The 17,533-nt window shown below is 35.6% G+C and overlaps 1 protein-coding gene across 4 annotated transcripts in view; it reads right to left on the reverse strand.

The window, feature by feature from the left end:
- CDKL5 (cyclin dependent kinase like 5) overlaps window positions 1–17,183 on the reverse strand; it is a 251,901-nt gene extending 234,718 nt beyond the window's left edge. For 2 of the 4 annotated variants that reach the window (XM_074299887.1, XM_074299881.1), the window contains exon 1: window positions 17,053–17,183. The gene's annotated coding sequence lies outside the window, so the exon portion shown is untranslated. The remainder of the gene's footprint in view (window positions 1–17,052) is intronic. The other 2 variants (XM_074299886.1, XM_074299880.1) reach the window with 1 other exon arrangement.
- Between the last annotated feature and the right edge of the window lie 350 nt (window positions 17,184–17,533).

A 17,533-nucleotide genomic window follows, 5' to 3' on the forward strand; every position in this document is an offset into this window, starting at 1 on the left:
TAATCAATTGGAAAAATAGTAAATGCTCTTGGATAGGACAAGCAAATATAATAAAGATACTACCTAAACTAATCTATTTAGACTCCCAAAAAATTATTTTAATATAAAAAAAAAACCAACATTGAAAAACAAAAGGTCAAGAATTTCAAGGGAACTAATGAAAAAAAAAAAAAAAAATCAAAAGAAGGTAGCCTAGCTGTACCAGATCTAAAATTATATTATAAAGCAGTAGTTACCAAAATCATTTGGTATTGGCTAAGAAATAGACTAGTTGATCGGTGGAATAGGTTAGATTCAAAGGAAAAAACAGTCAATAACTTTAATAATCTAGTGTTTGACAAACCCAAAGACCCCAGCTCTTGGGATAACAACTCACTGTTTGACAAAAACTGCTGGCAAAATTGGAAATTAGTATGACAGAAACTAGGCATTAACCCACACTTAACACCATATACCAAGATAAGGTCAAAATGGGTTCATGACCTAGGCATAAAGAATGAGATTATAAATAAATTAGAAGAACATAGGATAGTTTAACTCTCAGACCTGTGGAAGAGGAAGGAATTTATGACCAAAGAAGAACTAGAGATCATTATTAATCACAAAATAGAAAATTTTGATTGTATCAAATTGAAAAGTTTTTATACAAACAAAACTAATGCAGACAGATCAGAAGGGAAGCAATAAACTGGGAAACCATTTTTACAGTCAAAGGTTCTAATAAAGGCCTCATTTCCAAAATATATAGAGAATTGACTCTAATTTATAAGAAATCAAGCCATTCTCCAATTGATAAATGGTCAAAGGATATGAACAATTCTCAGACGAAGAAATTGAAACTATTTCTAGCCATATGAAAAGATATTCCAAGTCATTATTAATCAGAGAAATGAAAATTAAGACAATTATGAGATATCACTACACACCTGTCAGATTGGCTAGAATGACAGGGAAAGGTAATGCAGAATGTTGGAGGGGATGTGGGAAAACAGGGACTATTGATACATTGTTGGTGGAAATGTAAATACATCCAATCATTCTGGAGAGTGATTTGGAACTATGCTCAAAAAAATCATCAAACTGTGAATACCCTTTGACCCAGCATTGTTAATACTAGGTTTATATCCCAAAAAAATTTTAACGAAGGGAAAGGGACCTGTACGTGCAAGAATGTTTATGGCAGCCCTCTTTGTAGTGGCCAGAAACTGGAAACAGAGTGGATGCCCATCAACTGGAGAATGGCTTAATAAATTGTAGTGTATAAATATTATGGAATATTATTGTTCTGTATGAAATGACCAGCAGGATAGTTTCAGAAAGGCCTGGAGAGACTTACATGAACTGATGCTGAGAGAAATGAGCAGGACCAGGAGATCATTATATACTTCAACAACAATACTATATGATGCTCAATTCTGATGGACATGGCCCTCTTCAACAATGAGATGAACCAAATCAGTTCCAATAGAGCAGTAATGAACTGTACCAGCTAAACCCGCGAAAGAACTCTGCGAGATGACTATGAACCACTACATAGAATTCCCAATCCCTCTATTTTTGTCCACTGGCATTTTTTATTTCCTTCACAAGCGGGGGGCAGCTAGGTGGTGCAGTGGATAAAGCACCAGCCCTAAATTCAGGAGAACCCGAGTTCAAATCTGGTCTCAGACACTTAACACGTCCTAGCTGTGTGACCCTGGGCAAGTCACTTAACCCCAGCCTCAGGAAAAGAAAATTTCCTCACAGGCTAATTGTACACTATTTCAAAGTCCGATTCTTTTAGTACAGCAAAATAACTGTATGTACATGTATACATATATGGTATTTAACTTATGCTTTAACATATTTAACATATATTGGTCAACCTGCATCTGGGGGAGAAGAGAGGGGGAAGAAGGGGAAAATTGGAACAAAAGGTTTTGCAATTGAAAAATTACCCATGCATATATCTTGTAAATAAAAAGCTATAATTTAAAAAAGGCAAGAGTTTAAATCAAAGATGATTATGAGATTACAAAGGACAGTAAGAGTTAAGAAAGAAAATATGAACAGTATTAGAGATTACTGTCATCACAAACATGTGAATGGAAAACTAATTAGGCTGCTAAAGTATCATAAGATGCTATGAGCAGCCCTTGTCCTCCATGGTATCCATGAAACCTTAAGAAAGACCTCCAGAGAATTTTGCATAGACCTCTGTTTGCAAGAGGATATAAGAGTTGCACACTTTAAAATGGCAGGAGCTTATAATCAACACAGTTCCTTGGAAGGAACAACCACATCAATATATCAAGTATCAATGGATTTGTGAAAATCCATCTGTGAAAAAAGGTGCTATTGGTAGCAGTGTTTGTAAATACAGTATTAGCAAAAGTGAACATAATTATAAGATCCTAAACAGTCAAAAATATTTTAAAATTCTGATCACTGAGAATACCTACTCTAAAAGATTATCCCTTGAGGGAAAAAAAAAGTAAAGAAACTAAATGCTAATAAATTTTAATAAACAAATACACTAATTCATTAATACTACAAGCAAGAAACAATATGGGAGGTTAAAAGAAAGCAGTTGTCTTTGCAGGCATTAATAAACTGTAAATATCTAGACAAAATCTAAGATAATAGAGAAAAAGGAAACAAGTCTTTTAAAAAGTGACTGATAACTTCTATAAAACAGATAGCCAATGCAATAGAAAACAAATTTAGATGTTCTGAAAAATTCAGTGAAATGACTTATTGACCTAGCAAAGAACATGGCTGTTCCAAGTTATGTTCTAGACCTAAATATGTAAGTTTCATTATACTTTTTTCTTTGGGTACTAGCAGATATTCCTAGAGGAAATTTAATTTTTTTATGCTATTTTTTAATCATCATAAGAAGTCAAACAAACTAAAGCCTCCTCTTCTTTTCCTGGGTTGCCTATTTTTAAAAATTAAAAATAATTATAAAAGTAATTCCAATTTATTTTTTTTTCCCTGAGGCAATTGGGATTAAGTGACTTGCCCAGGGTCACACAGTTAGGAAGTGTTAAGTGTCTAAAGCCAGATTGGAAATTAGGTCCTCCTGATTTCAGGACTGATACTCTATTCACTGTGCTACCTAGTTGCCCCAATAATTCTAATGTCTATAAAAGACTACTAGGAAGTATACACACATGAATGAGGGCTGAGGTCCCAGATGATCTTAAGAATCCTCCTCACTAGAAAGGAATTTATGACCAGAGGAGAACTAGAGATCATTATTGATCACAAAATAGAAGATTTTGATTACATCAAACTAAAGAAGTTTCTGTACAAACAATTACTAATGCAAACAAGATTAGAGAAGGGAAGTAACAAATTGGGAAAATATTTGTAAAGTTAAAGGTTCTGACAAAGGTCTCATTTCCAGAAATATATAGAGAACTCGACCCTAATTTATAAGCAAATCAAACCATTCTCCAATATGATAAATGGTCTCCAAAGGATATGAACAGACAATTCTCAGATGATGAAATTGAAACTATATCCACTCATATGAAAGAGTGTTCCAAATCACTACTGATCAGAGAAATGCAAATTAAGACAACTCTGAGATACCACTACACACCTGTCAGATTGGCCAAGATGACAGGAACAAATAATGATGAATGTTGGAGGGGATGTGGGAAAACTGGGACACTGATACATTGTTGGTGGAGTTGTGAAAGAATCCAGCCATTCTGGAGAGCAATTTGGAACTATGCCCAACAAGTTATCAAACTGTGACCCAGCATTGCTGCTATTGGGATTATATCCCAAAGAAATACTAAAGAGCGGAAAGGGACCTGTATGTGCCAAAATGTTTGTGGCAGCTCTTTTTGTTGTAGCTAGAAACTGGAAGATGAATGGATGTCCATCAATTGGAGAATGGTTGGGTAAATTATGGTATATGAAGGTTATGGAATATTATTGCTCTGTAAGAAATGACCAGCAGGAGGAATACAGAGAGGCTTGGAGAGACTTACATCAACTGATGCTGAGTGAAATGAATAGAACCAGAAGATCGCTGTACACTTCAATGCTGTATAAAGATATATTCTGATGGAAGTGGATATCTTCAACATAAAGAAGATCCAACTCACTTCCAGTTGATCAATGATGGACAGAAATAACTACACCCAGAGAAGGAACACTGGGAAGTGAATGTAAATTGTTAGCACTACTGTCTATCTACCCAGGTTACTTATACCTTCGGAATCTAATACTTAATGTGCAACAAGAAAATGGTATTTACACACATATACTGTATCTAGGTTATATTGTAACACATGTAAAATGTATGTGATTGCCTGTCATCGGGGAGAGGGAGTAGAGGGAGGGGAGGGATAATTTGGAAAAATGAATACAAGGGATAATATTATTTTTAAAAAATTACTCATGCATATATACTGTGGGGAAAAAATTCTAAATAAAAAAAAGAAGAAGAAAAAAAAAAAAAAGAATCCTCCTCACTGTAGGTTTTTCTTTTGCAAGGCAAAAATAACAGCTTACAGTTAAAAAATGTTTTACCATGTATTCTCATTTAATCATCTAAAGCTAAAAAGAGAATACATCATTATCATCCCTATTTTCCCATGATGATAACTGAGGCCAGAGAAATAGCAAGTCACACCTGGTATCCGAACTCATGTGAAATTCTTAATTCAGTGTTTTTTGCACTATATAATACTTCTAGATTTCACATTAACAATAGACTCCTATAGTTGTTACTGATTGCTAAAGTGCTTGTTTCTCTTTTTCTGAACACATTCAATAATTTTCATTTCCATTATGAGAATAGCATATGCTGATAATGTCAGACCAGTGTTTGATTTCTTTGTGGCTAAAAATTCCAGACATGACCAATCAGAAGTTACTGATGTACCTGCCTGGCACTTGGAAGGTTCATTCCCATGAAAAGTTGTCTATTAGTAAACATTATATATCCATAGTTTCTACAGAGAAATCACCTCCGACCCATGACATTATCTCTTTTATGTATCTTGAAAAAGAATGATTTTATTGCTATTCCCTTAGGAGAGAACAACAAGCCAAGAATTACACTGGGAAAGGAACAAAACTATAAGAGAAACCAAATGGTTTGTGATGGTTTCTTTCTTCCCTAATTTCCCAATTGTGCTTGTTCCACAACCCTAGAATAAGAGGGGCACAGACCTAACAGAAGTAAAACAAAAAGAACAATGTATTAGAATTAGAATAATACTGAAACAGGCTGGTCGAAATAGAATGTATGACAAACATCAATCTTTCAAGAGTAATTAAAGCTCAAACACAATAAAATTTTTCTAATGTCTGTCCTCCAAAATAATATTAACATGCCAAATAATTTATTTTACCAAATAAATTACTTTCTCTTTTTAATTGTTTTTATTTATTTAATATGATTACATGGATATAGGAACTCTCAAGGAGAAAATTCCCTCTACCAATGCCAAGTTAGCATTGGCTCTGCAATTACATGGCAACATGAGTTGCCTTGAGACTTACCAAGGGTCACAAAGTTAGTAGAGGCAAAACTTGAACTCCAAAGCCAGTACTCAACTCACTATGTTAACGTCACCTCTCACAAATGGTATTTTTCCTGAGTTGCTTATATTCTGGAATTATCTCAAAAGCTCATTTATTTATTTTCAATGCCAAAAATTTTGGTGCAATGTTTAAAATATATTAAATTTAAAATAATGCACAACAAAAATACAAATTATTTAGAACAAAGATGATCATAAATTACCCACAAGAAGATATTATCGGAGATTGTAAGGTACAATTCAATTAAACATCAATAAATTTACCTATCACTTTATTCCATGCAATTACTTCTTTAAAATCTACCTAACACTAAATTTGACTAAAATAATTATACCATTTTGTTTCAAACTGAATCACAAATCAAATTTATGGTATACAGCATCTTACTCAGTATTTAGCAGGTAGTAAGTGTTCAATAAATATTTGTTAAAATCAGAATATATCCTGATATTCTTTAATTTCATCAAAATAATCAAAAGTTTATTATAGAACAAATATTAAATATCATTTGGTATTTGAAGTGCCTTATTTTGGCCAATAAAAATTAGCAACTCTTCACAGTAGAAAACAACATAAAATAATATCTTACAACTTTAGTTGTTTTTCCAGGAAGTACTAGTTTATTTGTATCATCCTGTATCTATGCTCTAGTCTGTTTCCCCCTTAAGTAAAAACAGGATGAAGTTAAGGTCACAGGCCATTTCAAAAATATGAAATAGGCTCCCAAAAAAGGGAATGACTATCCTTTAAGAAAAATAAAGTCCACAACTAATAAATATATCATTCTAAAAGGTTTGGGTTTTTTAACATTTGAGTTTAATTCAAAGTGCTGTCAATTAATAACACAGACATAGGCTTAATAAAACAATTCATAAATAACATTCTGGGAGTTACAAAACAGTTTTTACATTTTATTTTTTTAATATCAAGAAGAATTCTACACTGCTCCTATTCCAATGTCTCATCTTGAAATCAAGTTGTCCCACAGAAAGTCAGACTAAGCTAAAAAGACTTAAGAGTAAATGACAGGGGATAGCTAGGTGGTGCAGTGGATAGAGCACCAGCCCTGAAGTCAGAAGGACCTGAGTTCAAATTTGTTATCAGAAACTTAACACTTCCTAGCTGTGTGATCCTGGGTAAGTCACTTAACCCCAACTGCCTCAGCAAAAAGGAGAAAAAAAAAAATGAGTAAATGATAGAAGTACCCATCCAAGTACTTCTTGGAGAAGCCATCACCATGTTAGTTACTATATTTGGGAATTCCTGAAAACCATACACAAGTCATTTGAATTTTAAACTTCATCCTTACCCTTTCATACTTACCCAGGCTAATGAAATACTAGATCTTTGAAATATTAAAAACTTTTGAATAAGATGCTCTGTTGATTAATGATGCTGAAATTCCTAAATGTCATCAGACTCTCTAAATGTAAATGACTTATATAAATAGCAAGTATTTCTGAAGTATGATTTGTATTTCCATATTATTTAATAATCGTGTTTATTTAATCACAAAATAAAGTGGAAAAAAGCAGCACACACTTAAAAAATGGAAATGTCTATGCACTTCCCTATATGAAGGGAACTTGAATACCAAAAATAAAAATAAAAAGTCATTTTTCATTAAAACACAAAATCACTAAGATTTCTACTCTTTAGTCTAAACTAGCAAATAAATTAAAATAAATTACTTAAATTTCAAAAGAAATCAAAACTTCTTTTAATTGATCCATTTTCCATGGTAACGCTTGAGAGGATCTTGTTGAATCCATTATCAGAAGCAGCAATTTCAAAAATTCTCTCTCCTATACACCAAAAAAAATTTCTTAAGTGACAGCTAAAATCAAATTCTTAAAGAACCAAAGATAATCTATATTATCTAAGTTAAAAAACATTACTTGCAACTCAGTAAGTGCATTTATTATATATTATACTTAGATACATTTGTATCTTATCCCCCTACTGAACTATAAGCTCCACAGCCCCAGAGAGATCTTAACTCTGTATTCAACTTTAATATATGGGACAGTGTTTTGCACATAGTCTCACAGAACTTTTTAAGCTCTTATTCCCTTTCTACCAACTATTTAATTCAGCCTGAAAAACAGTGCTTGAGAGGTAAAATCCACGATTGGAAGTATAATCTTACCAGCGGAAGAGAATCTGCAATATCATCAGAAAAAGTTTGACCTGAGATGGTGGAAGTAGACCAGCGCAGAGAGAAAGGGGATCAGGAAGGCCTCTGCCCTGAGGTTGGAAGGTTTACATAGAGCTCTCTGCCATAGCCTGACTGCTTTGCTTCGGTGGTGGAGTAGTGGACCAGCAGAGAAGTTGGAGCCTGGGGTAGTGGGTACTCTGAGGGATGCCAAAGCCTGAGAGGATCTGGCTATGCCCACCCAGAACCGGAAGTGACTCAGCACAGTCCATAATGCAGCTCTTTGCGGCATTCTGCAGCTAGGGGCTCTTGTTAGGAGGCAGTCACACACAGCAGGGGCACAGCCCGGGGCAGCCTGTCATCTGCACAGTGAGGGGTAGTAGAATTTCCCCATCTTGACTGCGCTGCCCAGGCAGAGCTACTTCCGGTGCGTTGAGGGATAGGACAACCATTAATACTCAAAGCAGGCATTTGGGGCGGGGGGGGGGGGGGGGGGGGGGCCAGTGATACTTTTGCTGCTTAACCTCTAGCCCTAAGGCGGTCACTAACCCTCACAGCGGGGCTCCTTCCAGGGCACTTACATAGCCTGGCCTGTGATACCCAGGCATACCCACTTCTACGTGGAGCTCTTCCCAGAGCCCTCCTGCAGCTCGACCTTTCCTTGCAGCTCATTAAGAGGACAGATATTGTTCATATACCCATCCTTGCTCTGCAGAGGAAGCTGGTAACCTCCTTGCACTGAAGGCAGACCATGAAGGCTTTAAAAAAAAAAAAATGATTAAAAAAAATGAAAACAAACAAACAAACAAACAAACCATTGACAGCTTCTATGCAGAAAAGGAGCCGGTTTCCAACCCCAAGGAGACTAACAGCAGACAGTCTCCAGACAATACCCCAAATAATGCTCTCCTAGAAGAGACTATTAAAAATCTAAAAAGAGAAGTGGAAGAAAAATGGGGAAAGGAAAGATAAGTTTTGCAAGAGAATAACAACTTCCTGAAATGTGAATTGGAAAAGGTAAAGAATTCATAGGAAGTGCAGGAAAAGAGAATTAGGGAATTGGAAAAAGTAAAGAAATAACAGGAAAGTAGGATCTGTGAATTGGAAAAAGAAAATAACTCACTAAAAAACAAATTTAGTGAAATGGAAAAAAATTCCATAGAGCAAAACAACTCATTTTAAAACTTAATTGGACACATACAAAAAGAAGTAAAAAAAGCTAATGAAGAAAATAACTCATTAAAAATCAGAACTGAACAAATAGAAGTGAATAATTCATTGAGACAACAAGAATCAGTCAAGCAAAAGCAAAAAAAAAATGAAAATCTGAAGAAAAATGTCAAATATCTACTAGCCAAAACGACAGACCTGGAAAAAAGATCTAGGAGAGACAATGTAAGGATTATTGGACTTCCTGAAAATTATGATTAAAAAAAAGAGCCTACATACTATTTTACAGGAAATCATCAAAGAGAACTGCTCAGAGATAAAAGAACCAGAAGGTAAAACAATGAAAGAAGGTAAAACATTGAAAGAATTCATAGAACACCTTCTGAAAAAGACCCTAAAAAAAAAACTCCACCGAACATTGTGGCCAAATTTCAGAACTATCGAACTAAGGAAAAAATATTACAAGCAGCCAGGAAAAAACAATTCAAATACCAAGGTACCACAATAAGAGTCACTCAAGATCTGGCTACCTCTACATTAAAGGATTGAAGGGCCTGGAATCTGATATTCCGAAAGGTAAAAGAACTTGGAATGCAGCCAAGAATAAACTACCCAGCTAAGTTGAGCATTTCCTTCCATGGAAGAAGAGGAACATTTAATGAAACAGAAGAATTCCATATGTTTCTAAGGAAAAAAACAGGTCTAAACAAAAAAATTTGATCTTCAATCGTAGGACTCAAGAGAAACAGAAAAAAGTAAAAGGAACTCTTGAGAACTGAATTTCTGTTGTGGATATACATTAAGTCTACATGTATAATTTGATTTTAATGATATAACAAAAAAACAAAAAAAAAAAAGGGAAGTGGAAAGGGAATAGTATCAGAAAACGGGAAAGGGGAGAAAAAAAGAGGGAAACTACATCCCAGGAAGAGGCAAAGAAAATTTACCATATCTGAGGGAATTTAGAGAGGGCGAGGAACACTAATTGACACATTGCTTTACAGAAAATTCTCTCACTTCATTAAAAAGGGGGAGAGGAAAAGGGAAAAGGAAAAGAGTAATAAGGAAAGGGAACAAGAAAGGGAAAGGGATTGAAAGGGATACTAAAGATGGAGGGTTGCATAACGCAAGTGGGGCTCATAACTTTAATACAGGGGAAGGGGTTCAGGAGGGGGCAAGGGAAAAAAGCATAATCTAGGTATAATATGATCGCAGGAAATACAGAATTAGTAATTTTAACTATAAATTTAAATGAGATGAACTCTCCCATTAAGCAGAGATGGATAGCAAACTGGATCAAAAGTCAGAACCCTACAATATGTTGTTTACAGGAAATACATTTAAAGCAGGGAGATACATACAGAGTAAAGAAAGAAGGCTGGAGCAGAATGCTTCAAGTGAAGTAAAAAAAGCAGGGGTAGCCATCCTTATCTCAGATCAAGCAAAAGCAAAAATTGATCTAATCAAAAGAGATAAGGAAGGAAACTATCTTGCTAAAGGGTAGCATAGACAATGAAGCAATTTCAATACTAAATATATATGCACCAAGTGGTATAGCATCTAACTTCCTAAAGGAGAAGTTCCGAGAGTTGCAAGAAGAAATAGACAACAAAATTATAATAGTGGGAGATCTCAATCTTGCACTCTCAGAATTAGATAAATCAAACCACAAAACAAATAAGAAAGAAATTAAAGAGGTAAATCAAATATTGGGAAAATTAGGTATGAAAAATCTTTGGAGAAAAGTAAATGGTGACACAAAGGCGTATACTTTCTTCTCAGCATTTCATGGAACCTTTACAAAAATTGACCATATATTAGGACATAAAGATCTCAAAATTAAATGCAGGAAGGCAGAAATAGTAAAGGCTTTCTTTTCAGATCACAATACAATAAAAACTACATTCAACAAAAAGTTGTGGGTAAATAGATCAAAAAGTAATTGGAAACTAAATAAGAATGATTGGGTGAAACAACAAATTATAGACACAATAATTTGTCTCAAGATAATGACAATGATGAGACATCATACCAAAATTTGTGGGATGGGGCTAAAGCGGTAATAAGGGGAAATTGTATATCTTTAGAGGCTTACTTGAAGAAAATAGAGAAAAAGAAGATCAATGAATTGGGCTTCCAACTTAAAAAGCTAGAAAAAGACCAAATTAAAAACCCCAATCAATACTAAACTTGAAATTCTAAAATTAAAAGGAGAAATTAATAATATTGAAAGTAAAAATACTATTGAACTAATAAATAAAACTAAGAGTTGGTTTTATGAAAAAATCAATAAAACAGATAAGTTTTTGGTAAATCTGATTAGAAAAGGAGAATTGTTAGTCTTAAAAAATGAAAAGGGGGAACTGTCCACCAATGAGGAGGAAAGTAGAGAAATAATGAGTTACTTTGCCCAACTTTATGCCAATAAATTTGATAACCTAAGTGAAATGGATGACTACCTCCAAAAATATAGGTCTTCCAGATTAAGAGGAGGAAGTAAATTGCTTAAATTGTCCCATTTCAGAAAAAGAAATAGAACAAGCTATTAATAAACTCCCTAAGAAAAAATCTCCAGGACCAGAAGGATTGACAAGTGAATTCTACCAAACATTCAAAGAACAATTAGCCCCAATGTTATATAAACTATTTGAAAAAATAGGGAATGAAGGAATCGTACCAAATTCCTTTTACGACATAGACATGGTACTGATACCCAAATCAGGTAGGTTGAAAACGGAGAAAGGAAACTGTAGGCCAATCTCCCTAATGAATATTGATGCCAAAATCTTAAATAAGATATTAGCAAAAAGACTACAGAAAATCATCTCCAGGATAATACATCATGATCAAGTAGGATTTATACCAGGAATGCAGGGCTGGCTCAATATTAGGAAAACTATCAGGATAATTGGCCATATTAATAACCAAATTAACAAAAATCATATGATCATTTCAATAGATGCAGAAAAAGCATTTGATAAAATCCAACATCCCTTTCTATTAAAAACACTTGAGTATAGGAATAAATGGACTTTTCCTTAAAATAATCAGTAGCATCTATTTAAAACCATCAATAAGCATCATATGTAATGGGGAAAGATTGCAACCATTCCCATTAAGATCAGGGGTGAAACAAGGTTGCCCACTATCACCATTACTATTCAATATTGTATTAGAAATGCTAGCTTTGGCAATAAGAGTGGAGAAAGAGATTAAAGGAATTAGAGTATGTAATGAGGAAACCAAATTATCACTCTTTGCAGATGATATGATGGTATACTTAGAGAACCCCAGAGATTCTACTAAAAATCTATTAGAAATAATTCACGTTAGCAAAGTTGCAGGATACAAAATAAATCCACATAAATCCTCAGCATTTTTATACATCACCAACAAAATTCAACAGCAAGAGATACAAAAAGAAATTCCATTAAAGTAACCACAGATAGTATAAAATATTTAGGAATCTATTTGCCAACGGAAAATCAGAAACTATTTATGCTACAAAAACACTACAAAACACTTTCCACACAAATTAAATCTGATCTAACCAATTGGAAAAATATTAAATGCTCTTGGATAGGGTGAGCAAACCTAATAAAGATGACAATACCACCTACACTAATCTATTTATTTAGCGCTATACCAATCAGACTCCCAAGAAACTATTTTAATGACCTAGAAAAAATAACAAGAAAGTTCATATGGAAAAGCAAAAGGTCAAGAATTTCAAGGGAATTAATGAAAAAAAAAAAAAATCAAATGAAGGTGGCCTAGCTGTACCAGATCTAAAACTATATAATAAAGCAGCAGTTACCAAAAGCATTTGGTATTGGCTAAGAAATAGACTAGTTGATCAGTGGAATAGTTTAGGTCCAAAGGACAAAATAATCAATAACTCTAATAACCTAGTGTTTGACAAACCCAAGGACCCCAGCCTTTGGGATAAGAACTCAATGTTTGACAAAAATTGCTGGGAAAATTGGAAATTAATATGGCAGAAACTAGGCATTGACCCACATTTAACACCGTACACCAAGATCAGGTCAAAATGGGTTCATGACCTAAGAATAAAGAATGAGATTATAAATAGAGGAACATAGGATAGTTTACCTCTCAGACCTGTGGAAGAGAAATGAATTTATGTCCAAAGAAGTAGAAATCATTATTGATCACAAAATAGAAAATTTTGATTATATCAAATTGAAAAGATTTTGTACAAACAAAACTAATGCAGATAAGATTAGAAGGGAAACAATAAACTGGGAAAACATTTTTACAGTTGAAGGTTCCAATAAAGGCTTCATTTCCAAAACATATAGAGAATTGACTCTCATTTATAAGAAATCAAGCCAGTCTCCAATTGATACATGGGTAAAGGATATGAACAGAGAATTCTCAGATGAAGAAATTGAAACTATTTCTAGCCATATGAAAAGATATTCAAAGTCATTATTAATCAAAGAAATGTACATTAAGACAACTCTGAGATACTACTACATACCGGTCAGATTGGCTAGAATGACAGGGAAAAGTAATGCAGAATGTTGGAGGGGATGTGGGAAAACAGGGACACTGATACATTGTTGGTGGAATTGTGAATACATCCAGCCATTCTGGAGAGCAATTTGGAACTATGCTCAAAAAGTTATCAAACAGTGCATACCCTTTGACCCAGCAGTGTTGCTACTGGGTTTATATCCCAAAGATCTCTTAAATAAGGGAAAGGGATCTGTGTGTGCAAGAATGTTTATGGCAGCCCTCTTTGTGGTGGCCAGAAACTGGAAACTACGTGGATGCCCATCAATTGGAGATTGGCTGAATAAATTGTGGTATATGAATATTATGGAATATTATCGTTCTGTAAGAAATGATCAAGAAGATGATTTCAGAAAGGCCTGGAGAGACTTACATAAACTGATGCTGAGTGAAATGAGCAAGACCAGGAAATCATTGTATACTTCAACAACAATATTATATGATGCTCAATTCTGATGGATGTGGCCATTTTCAATAATGAGATGAACCAAATAAGTTCCAATAGAGCAGTAATGAACTGAACTAGCTACACCCAGTAAAAGAACTCTAGGAGATGATTATGAACCACTACATAGAATTCCCAATCCCTCTAATTTATCCACCTGCATTTTGGATTTCCTTCACAGGCTAACTGTACACTATTTCAAAGTCCGATTCTTTTTGTACAGCAAAACAACTTTTCGGACATGTATACATATATTGTATTTAATTTATACTCTAACATATTTAACATGTATTGGTCAACCTGCCATGGGCGGGGGAGGAATTAGAACAAAAAGTTTGGCAATTGTCAATGTTGTAAAATTACCCATACACATATCTGGTAAATAAAAACTATTAAAAAAAAAGTTTATCAAAATGATATTTTTAATCATTTTTGACTGTACACATGGATTTATTATCAAGTCACTCTCTGGTTACTGGTTCTAAGATACCAGAAATTAATGCATCACTGGGAGTATTAACATTTCTACTACTCCCCAAAAGAAGACAGACCCAAAGTAATCAAAATTTTGAAAATCCAAATCATATTTGAATATGCTAAATAAAGAAAATGTCAATTCAAAAAATATTTAAGCAACACTTACTTAATAACTAGATATCTTATTTAGGGATCAAGGACACAACAATGAAAAATGACACATAGTTCCTGCCCTCCAGGAATAATACAATGGAAAACGAAGATGAAATACATAAAGGTTGGAGTTTTTTTAGGGAGGGATAAAGATGGGTAAAGAGGAACAACCTTCATAAGGATGAAAAAAAAGCAAGGGCATTTGTAATTTATTTTCTCTTGAACATATTGCGTTATTAAATAAATATTTAGTTAATAAACTAAAGTTAGCAAATTCAGCTCTTAGTAAAAACTACAACCAAGGAGTCAACAACATTAAAATTATCACCAAATGTTATTTTTTTTTTTCCTCAATGGAGGTTAATGTCTTCTCTAAAAAATAACTATTGCCAGTGGCAGCCTTACAAAGATTTTTTGACATAATGACTAAGCTAAAGAAAGAAAAGTAAAGAAAGAACACTGAATGGAATTTTCCCACATTCTATTTCCTCACATTTTTAAAAGGAAAATAATTTAAAGATAGTCATCATTAAATGTGGCTGCCATTATCTCAGAGAATTTTTTTGGTTTAAAAAACACTCGATTTGCAAGCAATTATTGCTATTATTTATATATGTGAGCTATGATGCTAATTGGACTTTTTCCTTTAAAAGCTCATGAAGCACTGTGAATAATATATACTAATAAATTAACCCCAGGAAACTTCTAGTAATAATAAAAGAATATGTATCCAGAAAACAAGCAAATTACAATTCAAAGGTCAGAGCTAGAGAAAGTAAACTGACCTCAAAAAAAAGAGTTAATGTACTATATAAATCTAGCATTAAAAAGCAAGCAAATTACTTGTAGAAAGCACTCCTGTCAATATCTCAGAATGCTCTATATGGAATTTATAATTTCAAAAATATTAAACAAAGAAAAAAGTAGCTAGCACTTACTCTTCTCATTCTGTATCTTCCAAATAGCTTCCTCCAATGGAACACTATATGGCTAACTTTTGCCAGTGTGGCTGTTTTTCTGACCTTTATTATTAAATACAACTAAATAGTACCTTGAAGTGTGCTTTGTATGGATAAGATGCTCAGCATACAGAACCTTAATTAACAATTTTGATTTTATTCTTTTTCTCTCTCCCCTGTCTTCCCAGCTTCCCCTCCCCCCTTTCCAAATGTTCTGTTATGTGCACTTGTCAAAAGAAACACCCACTGAGAGTGTCAAAATGATAAAGCTGCAGCCTTCCACCCTCCCAGTATATAGTGCCAGTAACTAGAACATGCTCCAACCTAAAAGATTCTTATGTCCCCGTATTAATGAAAATAATTTGTTAATTAAAATACAAAGAATGTGTTTAAAAGCACTGGTTTTCGATTATTTCAATCCTTTAATTCGGCTTCTTTTTCATCAAACTAAAGGATAAAAATGAGATCAATCTTTTAATATAGATCCCTTATGTGTATTTTAACATGTGAACAGAAACCCTGAACTGTAAATTGTCTTTTCATACTGAAACATCCAGGGTTTTTGTTTTTTTGTTTTAATCAAAACAGGTTAGTTATTAAGCACTAACAACAGGACCATGTATTTAACTATGGTAGAGGGATATATGTGATTTTTTCCCCCTTTACGCCTCCCCACACACACACACACACACACACACACACACAACCTTAAGACTGAAAGAAATGCAAAATATTTCATCCTCATTAGGTAAAAGGAATGTTGTTTATCTTCTTCGATTCCAGAAATTAGCTTCACACCTGAAAACTTGATAAGCAAATAGAATAGGGGACATCGGAAGATCCCCTCACCCACACAAAATCAAGGTCAGAAAAGTCAAGTTCAGCGGCTCAGAGACCATCCCATAACTCTTAGAGCTTCAACACCCGATTTCGGATCTACCAGGACACATCTCCAAGGCTCGGTAAGGTGGGCGAGCATCACGAGGATGCAAGCTAGAGGCAGAGGTGACAGCCCTCTCCCCGCCCCCCAACTCCTTAAGGCACCCCAAGGAGGAGAGGTTTTTCCGAGGAGAGCACAGCGGGTGGGGGAGACACTTCACCAGCTGAAGAAGCTCCAATGAGGAGGAGGGCTGGGAGGTAAGGATGGGGTGGAAGAGACCCCCCCACACACACACACGGGCACGCACACCCAAGCCACCCCACAGAGGTAGAACAGCCTCTACTGCAGAAGCAGACGAAGAATTATCAGGGGGAGATAATACTGTATTGAGCCGCCCCCCCTCACCCAGTCAAAAAAAAAAAAAAAAAAAAAGAAAAGGCGCTCTCCCCTCCAGGAACTCCCTGGGCGCCCGCGGAGGGGAGGGTGAGGGGATAAGAGAAGAAAGAAGGAGGGATAGCAACAGCCCCTCCCCCAGTGATACCCTCACCCTAATACTCTCTCTTAAGAGGGCCAGGACTGCCCCGTTGACCCTGTCCGGTGTCCGCCCACTCGCATTTCTTCCTCTTCCCTCCCCCCCATCGAAAAGACCCAGCGGATTTCTCTCCCTCCTCGGTAGGACTCGGGCGAGGCGCCTAGGGAGAGGAGGACGGCGGGACCCACTCACCCCACTCTATCCCGGCTCTAAGCGGGGACTCCCACCGCTACAGCCGCCGCAGCCGTCGCTGTTTTCTCTACCCCAGCGGCAGTGGCAACTAATCGAATCCTCCGACCCCGCCCTCCCGACCGGGCGAATGCGCAGGCAAACATGCTAATCACCCAAGCGCCGGCGACCCGACTGTCTCAGCCAATAGGGAGGCTCCTCTGGTCCGAGCGAGCTCCTCCAAGTACCGCCCCCGGTCAGGCCCCGCCCCTCCTGCTTTAGGAAGAACCTATATGTGGGGGAGTGGCTCCCTTTTTCTCTCTTTTCTTTTTTCAGAGAGGCTCCAGTTCTGCCTTTCCCTGATTCTGGTCTATCTCTGTTTTCTGTGTCTCTCGATTCCTCTCTCTCCCGATCTCTTTTCTCTCTCGTCCTCGTCCCTTCTTCGCCATAAATACTCCCGCCCCAAGACCCGAATTTTTTTCCATTTTGCACATAACACACAGAG

The sequence above is a fragment of the Sminthopsis crassicaudata genome, chromosome 3 (assembly GCF_048593235.1).
Source record: "Sminthopsis crassicaudata isolate SCR6 chromosome 3, ASM4859323v1, whole genome shotgun sequence".
Taxonomy (NCBI): domain Eukaryota; kingdom Metazoa; phylum Chordata; class Mammalia; order Dasyuromorphia; family Dasyuridae; genus Sminthopsis; species Sminthopsis crassicaudata.